At 50.5% G+C, this 11369-nt stretch overlaps 1 long non-coding RNA gene across 1 annotated transcript; it reads right to left on the bottom strand.

Moving 5' to 3' along the window:
- Positions 1-490: 490 nt before the first annotated feature.
- LOC141414044 (uncharacterized) lies at positions 491-7332 on the bottom strand. Its single transcript, XR_012439147.1, has 4 exons — positions 6834-7332; positions 5911-6024; positions 4632-4686; positions 491-893 (listed from the first exon to the last, which is right to left on the bottom strand). It is a non-coding gene; the product is annotated as an uncharacterized lncRNA (long non-coding RNA).
- Between the last annotated feature and the right edge of the window lie 4037 nt (positions 7333-11369).

Below are 11369 nucleotides of genomic sequence, written 5' to 3' on the forward strand. Positions count from 1 at the left end.
CGCTGAGGTTCTGTTTATTTTTCACCCAGTTCCTAGGTTGAGTCAATCTGCTTCCTGGTTTCTACTTAGCTATTTTCCTGATGCTTATGGAATCGAATCATATGACATTAGTGGGTACCCAGCTCATTCCTCTAGCTCATGATGCAGCCCCTCAGCTACACCCATCATCAAAAAAAGCTGCATTATTGGCTTTCCACGGGCTGGCACTCTACTAGGCGCTTACAGCGACTCATCTGAGCCTCATGACAACTTTTTGTGGCAGGGATTATCAGCCCCATTTTACAGAGGAGAAAAAATAAAACTCAGAAATCCTAAGCTACCTGTTCAAGGTCCTTAGCTGGTTAACTACTGAACTCAGGTCCAAATCTCCTGCACCTGCTCCAGAGCCCAGTGTCTTAACCACATCTCCCAGCATCCTCCAGTTTCTCCTGGAGCACCTCTAGTGACAGGAACTCACAGACACGTACCAGGCAGACAGTATACACACATGTTGGAGGAGGAAAGCTCAATAAGAAGTGACTCTGCCCCCAGAAAGTCTCCTTCCAGCCTGTGCACATAGCAGAGATGGAGACTGTGTTGTTTTCAAAGCTCTCATTATTAAAAATGTCCTCATATTGAACCATTTCGACACCCTGGCAACTTCCATTTGGTTCTCTGCATTCTGGCCTCAAAAGTTACACAGAATTAGTCAGAAGCCCATACAATTCCCACATCCCCACTCCCTGTTCCATGGGGACAGTTCTGTATCTTTTTCCAAGTCTTGACTCCTGCAGAGATCAGGCTTTTCTCAGACCACCACCAACCCCTTCAGAGACCTGTTCAGGTTCATGTAACAGCTGGTGGCTGATTGTCTCTGTCTCCTCTTTCACCCATTCAGAGACACCTGGGCTGTTCTGGGAAAAAAAAACAACAGAGAACCCCAGAGTCAGAAGGCTGGGGTTCCAATCCTAGCTCTGCCACTAACTTGTTGTGCAATGTTGGGCAAGGCCCTGGGCTGCTCTGAACATCAGTTTCCTCATCTGTGAAATGGGGACAGCAATACCTGCCCCACCTGACAGGGTGGTGAGGATTAGCTGAGACTCTGAGTGTAAGCGTATTCCATATGCGACCCAGGAATCAGAGCCTCAGAAGCCTCCCTGATTTTAGGGAGAGCCGAGGATGGCCTCAGGATTGGCTGGACAGTAAAATCTGCCCTGTATTTCAGGAGGCAGGATACAGTGCCAGGTGCCATGCAGATGAGGAGCTGAGGAAGGCAGGAGCTCTGCCCTGCAGAAGTTCGGCATCCTGGGAGTGACACCTCCAACCATCACCAAGTCCTCTGAGTACAACAGCTCTTTTGTTTTGTTTTGTTTTGTTTTGAGACAGGGTCTCACTATGTAACTGAAGTTGGCCTTGAACTCAAGACCCTTCTGTTTCTACCTTCTGAGTGGTGAGATTATAGGCATAAGCCACTTTGCCAGCTCTACAAAAACTTTTTAATCAAATTGGGTCTGGCACCTTCCAGATAGATTAAATCCTGGGGATGTGCATATCCCTGTGGGTGAACCAAGGAAGCCAACGAAAAGAGGAATGGGAATTTGGACATGTGAAATACCTACTCTATGAGCAGTGACCAGTAATTTACTGAATCTTCACAGCCCTGTGAAGTTGGGTTTTTCATTATGTCATTCCATATACAAGGAAACTGAGACATGGGAAGTTTTACTTCTCCAAGTCAGTTTGGGGTGGAGGCAAGATTAGAATTCAGATCTGTCTGGTTCCCAAGCTACATTTGGCTGCTCTGAGAAAAGGCCAGGATCCATTGACAGCCCCTCCTCCTTGAGGAGCAGCAGGAGGGGAGAAGAGAAGAAGCAGGGGGCCATGGCAGGAGACTACCACAGGAATGTCACCCTGTGGCTTTGATACTATCCCTGACCCTGGAATTTCTGGTAAGTGAGAGAGATGCACACTGTTGCACTCATGCACACTGGTATATTTGGTGCCTGCTCACTGAGCACTTATTCTGTGCCTAGCCCTGGGCTGGGTAACACAGCCATACCCTGAAAAACCCATCTCTGTCCTTGTGGATTAAACCCAGCCAAGAACATCTGACTGGGAGGGAAGATACAGCTGAACATGTGCTCCAGGGAAACATGAGGGGGCAGTCATGGTCCTCCACGACAAAAGTCAGAGAAGGATGTCTTAGAATCCATGAATATCAAGTGAGGGAAGCAAAAAGTGTAAGGACAGCTGGGTATGGTGACACACGCCTGTAATCCCAGTACTCAGGAGGCTGAGGCAGGAGGATCATGAGTTTAAGGTCAGACTGGGATACACAGTGAGTTCCAGGACAGTCTGAGTTGCATAGCAAGACCCTGTCTCAAAATAAATAAATGAATAAATAAACAATAACAACAAAAACACATCCGTTAAGCACAGTACAATTCCATTCATGTGAAGTCCAGAAGCAGGTGAAAGTAGCGGAGGTGATAATGTTACGCGGGAAAGTAGGGGAATGACGAACACACAAGATGGAGTGCCTAGGGAGAAAAGGATTGTTTAGGAGGGTCCCTCAAGGGATATCTGGGGAGCTAGCAAAGTTTTATTTCCTGACTTGAGCACATAGTTTATAAGTAGCTCTTAACCGTCTATGTGTGCGTTTGTGTTTTAATTCACTATTTTTTCACAATTGTAATGCACACAAATGGCCAAATTTACTGTTGGGTGGAATCTATGCTGATCTCCCATGGTACCCTGCACAGACTCTGAACCTCAGGAGTGCTTCAAAAGAGAGTACCAGTCTGGTGTGGTGCTGTTCACACAACAGCAGCACTTTGAGCTTGAAGTCAGCCTGAGTTACACAGTGAGACAGACCTGTCTTAAAATAAAAATAAAAAATAAAAAAAGATAAAAGTGAGAGAAAGGGAGAGGAAGAGAGAAGGGAGCAGGGTCAGGGAGGGAGGGAAGGAAGGGGAGAGGAGAAGAGAGGACAAAGGGACTGGAGGTTGGATGCATGGTCCAGCAAGCCAGGAGGCTATAACCTCAGTTCCAGAGCAAGTTCTTGAGGACCAAGAGGATTAAAGGATGGGGATGTGGTTCAGTGGTAGAGCAGTTGTCTAGCACACACATGGCCCTGGGTTCCAATCCCAGCTCTACAAACAAAACGACAAAACAAAACAAATCTTTCCTATGGTTGTGTGGGAAAAATTGAGGCTCAGACTCTAGAAGTCACTCCCCCTTCCCTCAACCCAGCAACAAACCCCAGAGTGGAGCAAAGAGCACTGACTCAGAAGGCTGGACTGGAAACCCAGCTCTGTACACACACCAGTCAGGTTTTCCCTCAGAAGGCACTTCAACACAGGCCTCTGTGTCTTCATCTATAAAGTGGGGCTAATAAACCACCTATTTCACAAGTTATTACAAAGTCCCAATGCAGTTAGAGATGGCAAAATGCTTTAGAAATGCCATGGACGTTGTGTACTTTTAAATGTTGTATTCCTCAGACATTTGTACTGATTTTGCCAGGAAGGCTGAGCATAAATCTTTACTCTTACTAAGAAGTCCTCCAACCTCAGCCCCAGGTCTTCAGGATGATTCTGAGAGCAAGTTTGCCAAGTTGGAGGAAGCCTGGCTGGGGAGGTGGCATTCCAGGCGGCATGTCAGCCAGTGAGTCAGGGCTGGGGTGGCACGCCCCCTCCCAGGAGGTAGGGGAGGGCCTGCCTTCTTGGCTCCAGGCCCAGGCTGGGTTACTCTCATTTGCATACATCTGCATATATGCAAGTTTCACCTGTGCTTACTGGCAGGGCTGGGAGAGACACCTGTGCAGCATGAGGGAAACCAGTCCCTGTAGCTGGCTGGCTGCTAGAGCGTCCATTCAGAATCTTGGTCCACCATTCACCCACCCATCAATTGCCTGAATCTCTGAGCCAAACACATGGCTTCTACCCTGGGCTCCTCTGGTTGCCAGGCCTGGAACTTCACAGTCATTCCTGTTTCTGCCACAGCTACAACCACCAGGCACACCAGGGTTTGTCCTTGAGCTACATTCTTCCTGCCAACCTTCCCTTCTGTTGTCTCTACCACTACCACCCTTTCTCTCCTTCCTCACTGCCTCCCTAACACCTGACTCATCCCTCTCCAATCCACTGTGGTACTATGGTACCCGAGGTCACACTGGAAGCCCTCTCCTATCCCATCTTGGTCCTCCCCACTGCCCAACGCCCACTGTAAGCACTCTCTCTTTTTTAATGGCAATACTGGGGTTTGAAGTCAGGGCTTCACACTTGCAAAGCAGGCACTCTACCACTTGAGCCATGTCTCCAGTCCATTTTGCTCTGGTTATTTTGGAGATAAGGTCTTGCAAACTATTTCCATGGGATGGCCTTGAACCTTGATCCTCTTCATCTCAGCCTCCCAAGTAGCCAGGATTACAGGTGAGAGCCACTGGCACCCAGCCACACCAAGCTTGTATTGGCTGACTTTTTGCCCAGGCTGGCCTCAAACTGGGATCCTTCTGATATCTACCTTCTGAGGGGCTGGGATTACAGGTTTGATCCATTGTGTTGGCTCCATTCTAAGCTCTTGGTAATTGTTTGAGACTCTTCGCAATGCACAGCTGCCTGCCTCTCTCCAAGCTCTCTCCACTTTCTTACCTTCCAGCCAGGTGAATGTAGGCCTTGTGCATGCTTTTTCTGTCCTCAGTTTCATCTGCAAAATGGGGAGAAAATAGGACTCTTTTGCAGGGCTGTATGAAGATTTTATTTTTATTTATTTATTCATTTTTTTGTGGTACTGGGGCTTAAACTCATGACCTACATCTTAAGCCACTCTGCCAGTCCCCCCACCACCATTTTTTTGTGAAGGGTATTTTTGAGTTAGGAGCTCTCGAACTATTTGCTCGAGCTGACTTTGAACGGATATCCTCCTCATTTCTGCCTCCTGAGTAGCTAGGATTACAGGTGTGAGACATTGGTGCCCTGCTCTGCGTGAAGATTTCAATGAGGCAATGCATATAAACCCACAATAAACACAAGCCATTATTAATGCTATTTTCTTCCCCTACTGCTTTTCTACAGAGGGTACTGCTCTCCTGGGATCCCCTCCTTCCCAGCCTCCCCTCTGTCCTTGCTAATCGATACCTCTTTAAGTAAGACAGCTCAGCAAGAATTAAGAAAACCAGCTTGCCTGGGTTCCAATTCTGCCTTTTAGACAAGTTATTTGACATTTTTTTTTTTTTTTGGTGGAACTGGGGTTTGAACTTGGGACTTCGAGCTTTCAAACCAGGCACTCTACCCCTTAAGCCACATGTCCAGCCTTTATTTGACCTTTGTGTGCCTCAATTTCATCTTTTGTAAAATGGGGATAACATCAGTATATATTAAATATCGATTTTATCTAATATAGAATTCTTGTGATGATTAAATAAAATGATGAGCTTAAGGAATTAGTATAGTGCTTGGAACAGACAACATTTCCATGTTAGCTGTTATGGTTACCCAAGGCACAAGGCCTCAAATCACAGCGGCTTCCCCTCCCCCTACAAAGGCCCTGGGACTCACTCCCAGAGGTCCCTTAGAGGTGTCTCTAGAAGAAATGCCTTCATTTGACCCTCTAGTGCCCCAGACATCCACAGGACCAGGACCTGGCCCTTCAAGTCCTTTTCTGTGCAAATCAACAAAGGTAGCCAATGAATGGCCCATTAGACTGAGTGTTGGCTGAGAGTGTGGGCTCAACTCTCTTCCCCACTAGTTCTGGGGCATATGGCACCCAGAATTTGGGGGACAGAGGGCTTTGGTTCTGTCCAAGCTCCAGCCTGGACAAACGCAAGTCTGCTCAGAGGCTGGGAAGGGATTCCAAGGAGGGGAGGAGTGGACTGGCTACAGCACATGGAAATCCGTACAGTGAACTGGGCTCCCCTAGGACGCCACTGACCTGCGTACAGCAACCTCCCCGCCTGCCAGTGCGCACTTCTCTGCCTACTTCCTTTCCCCACATCATCTCCTCCAGTCTCTTCTAGGCAGCAGTTGGAGACTTCCAGTGTGCGATCTATTTCCAAAAGGAATAAAAAAGGGTGATGATGACCCTGGGTGGATGGAGCTGGAGGAGATGCTCAAGACACCACCCACTCCCTCTTGGTCAGCAGTCCTCCTCCTTGATCCAGGTGGGGGAGGTCTTGGGAGTGAAGGAAGGAGTGGAAGTGGGCTGAGCTGCCTCCCGCCCTACCTCCCTCCGTTTACCCTCCCCTCCCCCGCCAGCAGGCTGGGGGCCCCGGGCCCAACGCGCAGTACAGAGACAGAAAGGCTGTGTTTGGGTTTGGGATAGGTTTTTTTGGTCTGCTTTTGGAATCCTGATTATTTTTCTCACTTTGAGCAGAAGGACTGTGGTAGTCTAAGGTGCTCACGCGACTGTCAGCTCTTTGCCCCAAGGCAGTATTTCCCCCGCAGCCTCCCAAGCGACTTCACAGCCTGAATTAGCATTTGGGCGACTTTTTTTTTTTTTTTAATGGAAGAAAAAAGTCCAGACCACCAAAGGATCTGATCTGGGAGTCAGAAAGTGAAACCGATAATGCCACCCGTGTAGACCTCTGGGCCTAATCTAGGGGTCTGGAAGGCAGGCGTGAGTGGTCTGTGTGTGTACAAGTGGTGGGCGTATGCTGTGTGTGGTGTGTGGCTGTGTGATGTGGCTGTGTAGTGCTGCGGTGCGTTGTGCTTGTCTATGGAGTGTGTGCTGAAGCTATTGTGGGAGTCCTGTGTTTGTGGCGTGCATGTGTTATGTTTTATGCGGTGGGTTCCCAGGCACACACTCGCGTCGTTGTTGAGGGTTACAAGCAACTTTCAGTTCCCGCCATATCTCACCTCTGGCCCCCAGGCCTGGGGATGAAGAGGTGGGCGTAACTTCCTAATTTTTCTGCTCAGCTCTTAAGTTTGAAGAGTCGGACCGCGCTGCCTTCGTTCGAGGCCGGGCGAATTCGTTGCAGCCGGGTTGGCCGCAGGGCTTCCCGCCGTCTCGGTCTCGCCGCGAGGGTGCCTGGCGCGCAGTCCCGAGTTCGGCCAGCGACGCTACCGTGCGGGTCCCTCCCTCGGATCCTCTGGGTCGGGGAGCTGGGACACCCGTCGGGAACTCCCAGGACCCAGGCCTCCACAGAGCCCAGCTCCTAGGCGGCCCCCACCTGGGGATATCTCCAGCTCCTGCGCTCTGCAAAGCTCAGTGCGGCGGGCTCCTTCCTCGCGCAGGGCGTTTCCAACGCGCCTTCAAGATGGTCTAGTTTTGGTGAACCCGTTTCTTTTTTTTCTTTTCTTTTCTTTCTTCCTTCTCCTCTCTCTCTCTCTCTCTCTCTCTCTCTCTCTCTCTCTCTCTCTCTCTCTCTCTCCCCCCTCTCTTTTTTTTTTTCTTTCTAGGGTGTCCTGGTCAAATAATTGTCCATAGTTTTGCTTTTAGCGTATTGAGTTACGTAGAATACCTGTGTGTTTAAAACTTTCACGTCAATCTCAAACAGAAGACCCTTCTTGGAACGGAGGCTGAAATTTGGAAGTTAAGCAAAGAAAATCCGGTAAAGGGTCCTGGGAGACCTTGGTGGAAGCCCCACGCCCAGTGGAGTCCAGATAGGGTGACGCTGATCCCAAACCCTCTCCCCTCCCATTCCACCGACAGCTTCCTATTTGCTCTCCAGGGAGCGTGAGGTAAGCGCAAAGTGACGCGCGCGTTGGGACCGGCATTGGCCTCAGCCACAAGCCGGCCGCCCCGTCAGCGCCAGCTCTCACTAAAAGATCCATCAGAAAGAGAAAAAGAGACACACAATCGTCCCAAATTTCAGGCACACTCAAAGACGATGTGGGGACACAGGCCCCTTCAGGATGCCTCTTTCCCGGGCTTCGCGGAAAGCGCGGGGTCTCTCCTCAACGCAAAAGCAGAAGGCTGGAGAAGCCCCTTGATTCCTTTCCGACCCCCACTCCTGCAAAACGGAATTAATCACTAAGTTTTCCTAAACCAAGTTGTGAAGAAAGGCACCGCCAAATCGAATAAAAAACCTTCTGAAAAGAGACAAAGCAAAATTAAAATTAGGTTTGGGGATGGTGAGCAGGTTGGCAGATCATTCCGCAACCAGGCCAAGCTCCTGGGACTGGGGTCGCGGTGGAATCTCTGCTTCCCAAGGCAGATCCGTGCACGGCGGAGTCTGCTGCGAGTTCCAGGCTCACCAGCCACCTTTATACTAGGAGCCTGTGTTCGGCACTGTACCGAGTCCAGCGACTGTCCCTAGAGCCCTGCATCTCCACGTGCTGGCGATGCCCGCGACGAACTGCCAGGAAGGGGTGCTCGTTTGGGTGGCATTCCTGCTTCAAGGAAAGTTGGAAATGCTAAGTAACCTCGAGCAAGGAAAATATCCTATCTCAGCCACGTGTTAATACTGCCCAACCAATTGTTACCATATCTGGGTGAGAAGGCATTTCCCGGTTGACCAGGGAAAAGCCAGGTTCGATTGCCCAATTTCGGCCAACTCCTGAGTCTCCTTCCCCTCTACCCCCCGCGGCGCTGCATTCCAACACCAACACCCCACTCCGGGACCCCTCTCTCTGCCTCCAGGTCGTTGGTGCTGGGTTCTCCTAGCCATCCCCTTTCCCTAAGGCAGAAGGTCTGCGTGAGAAAAAGCAAGGGAAACCGCCAGGGCTTTCGTTAACCACAAGGGCTGAGGTATTGGTAGTGACAGGGGAGAGTCCGGTTTGTTTTGTCTTCCTCCCTCCCTCCCCCTCCCCCTCTTCCTTCCTTCCTTCCTTCCTTCCTTCCTTCCTTCCTTCCTTCCTTCCCTCCTTCCCTCTCTCCCTCCCTCCTCCCCATTCTTCCTCTCCCTCCTTCTTGGTTTTATTGTGCTTTTGGATTTGGGGTTTTGCAAAGTCATCACAGCACAAACAACAAAGGCTTGGACTCCTAGTCCACCTTTTTCTTATTCTTTCTTATAGTCTCAGGCAGGAAAGGAAATGGCTGACCCAAAATATCCCGGCCAACAACTTGGAAGTGGAGCTGAGATGGAGACCCAGGCCTCCGGCTTCTCAGGCGGGCTCTTCCTCCATTGTGATCAAACACACATACCTGTCATGTCCATCGCTTCCACCTCTTCTGAGGTTGGGACGCTGTGACTCCTATCAGAGAGGACCCCTCTGTGGGGAGTCTAAGGAGGCCCAGGGTTTCCCAACCAGGTGGCCTCTCTCCTACACTTTTTGGAGTTGGGGTTTGGGAAGATGGAGGTTCAAAGAGGCAGGTGGTGAGGGAAAAAGAGGTTTCTTCCTGGTTGAAGGATACCAGCAGCTATCCCTTAACAAGGTTTGGGTGAAGATGCATAGAGCTTGGATGCTGTGTGTTTGATAAAGTCCAAGTGCTGTAGAGTGTTTTCTGCTGCTGCACAGGGGAGAGGGTCCCGTATGAGTTCAGATAAGTTATCTGAATACTTAGGAGAGCTTTAGGGGAGGCTGACTGCTGCCCAGCTTGCCAGAAACCCCACCCTGGCTCTTCCTTGTTAGGTCCAGCCCAGAAGCGAGGAAGTGTCCTCCATCATCTTTTCAATTACAGCTCAAAATTCCAGCTCCTTTGTGCAAGCTCCCCTTCTCAAAAGCACTCCCTCCTGTGATGCACCGAGAGATGCCGTCCTCAGAACCCCACCGTGGCAGCCTCCCCCCAGAGGATCAGGATAGTGTTAGAAAGCAAGGCTTGGAAGGAAATATCCTCAGAAGTACAGGGCCCCAGCTCTTCGGAGACAGCTGCAGGGCTGGAGCTGGGTAAGAAAGGGGGAAGGCAGTCCCGTGTCCCACCTGGAAACAGCATTTTTCCACTGAGCAAACTTCCACACTCTCTCTGATCAAAGGCGAGCAGGTTGTCCAGTTGCCCGGAGAAAGAGACTCTCCTACAGAGCCCCTTCTTCAGACCCCCAAGGCTTCAGGGTAAAGAACTCCATTCCAAGTGCCAGGGAAGGATTTTTCCTGGAGAAACTCATTTTTATCCATTCCAGGAGGGGAATACAATTTGAAGAAGACTGCTGCCTTCCCGTCTGATACCTGACTGTGGGCTTCAATCATCCCTGTATATTCTTGGGATTTTCTGTCTCTGCAAAGAGGTCTGGTCTTGGCCACCATCCTGTGCTTTAACTTAGACACTTTCAGGTTTCTCTCTTTCTCTAATAGTTGTCCTCTCCCACCCTCCAAGACTGCTCCCTTCACTCTGAGCCCTGTTTGTATATGTGTGCAAACACAAAGATGCCTGCCAAGTTGCATATCGTGACAAGGTACATGGGTTTGCTGGAGAATCTTTGGAGACTGGTGGGTTTGGGGATGGAGCTGTGTGTCTCCTAACATGAAGCAGGTTAGATGTGTGTGGACAGGTATCACAGGGTAGGTACACACGCATCAATGCATGTATTTTTGAGTATGCAAACCAACGATTTGACTTGTATACTTGGTCTGTGTAAGACAAATACTGCTTTTATTCAAGGATTTGTTCAAGGTATGTAGAGGTGTACACAACATAACCTAAACTCTGCAGCTCTATAAATAAACCTCTCTTTTCATACAGGGATACTAGTATGAGCATGTGTGCAGACACTTGTATATTGGTATTGTATGTGAGAATACATATGTTGTATTTGAATGGAGTCTCTTTAATATTCGTGTACGTGTTGATAGATGCTTGTGGACACGTGTCCATCAAGGACACGTGAAATTTAGAGGCAAGTCCTGCACACACCCAGGGAAGACTGGCCCTCCTGTATTTTCTATGCCCTACCAGGAGCCATCAAACTGGACTCATCCCCACTCCCAGATTTTGTCCTAGTTCATGCAAGGCTACAGCCACATGCGGCGCCAGGAAAGGCGCGGCACAGTACAGGCAAATCCCAGACAGCAGATCCCTCCTGCAGCCTCAGGGGCCTGCTGGGGCTGCGGTGTTGCAACCAAACTGGGGCCCCTGCCGGAAGCGGAAGCCGAAACGGGGGGCGGTGAGGCACTGTAGCGGCGGTCGCAGCGCGCCAGGTTGAAGGCGCCCCGCGGGGGCGTGCGCGCGGCGCGCGTGCGGGGCAGGCTGGGCGCCAGGCGGCACCCTCCTGCCCCTGAGCCTATTTTCCAACAAATGGCCAGCGCTTTGCAGCGACGCATTCCGATGCACTGAATAAGCCGCTGATGCTGGCGGTCTGCTCTACATTCTCCTGTAGGCGGGGGGGGGGGGGGGCGCGCAGGCGGACCCCAAGAGGTGGAGAACACGAACGCAGCCGCAGCGCCTTCGCCCACTTCTCAGATCCCCTGGCCCCTTGGGCACCCCAGGCCCGCCAACACCCTGGTTCTTCTGCCATTATTACCAAGGTTCCTTGACTGCACTAACCACCCTGCAACCCGGCATCCCTCTCAGAGAAG

The sequence above is a fragment of the Castor canadensis genome, chromosome 11 (assembly GCF_047511655.1).
Source record: "Castor canadensis chromosome 11, mCasCan1.hap1v2, whole genome shotgun sequence".
Taxonomy (NCBI): Eukaryota; Metazoa; Chordata; class Mammalia; order Rodentia; family Castoridae; genus Castor; species Castor canadensis.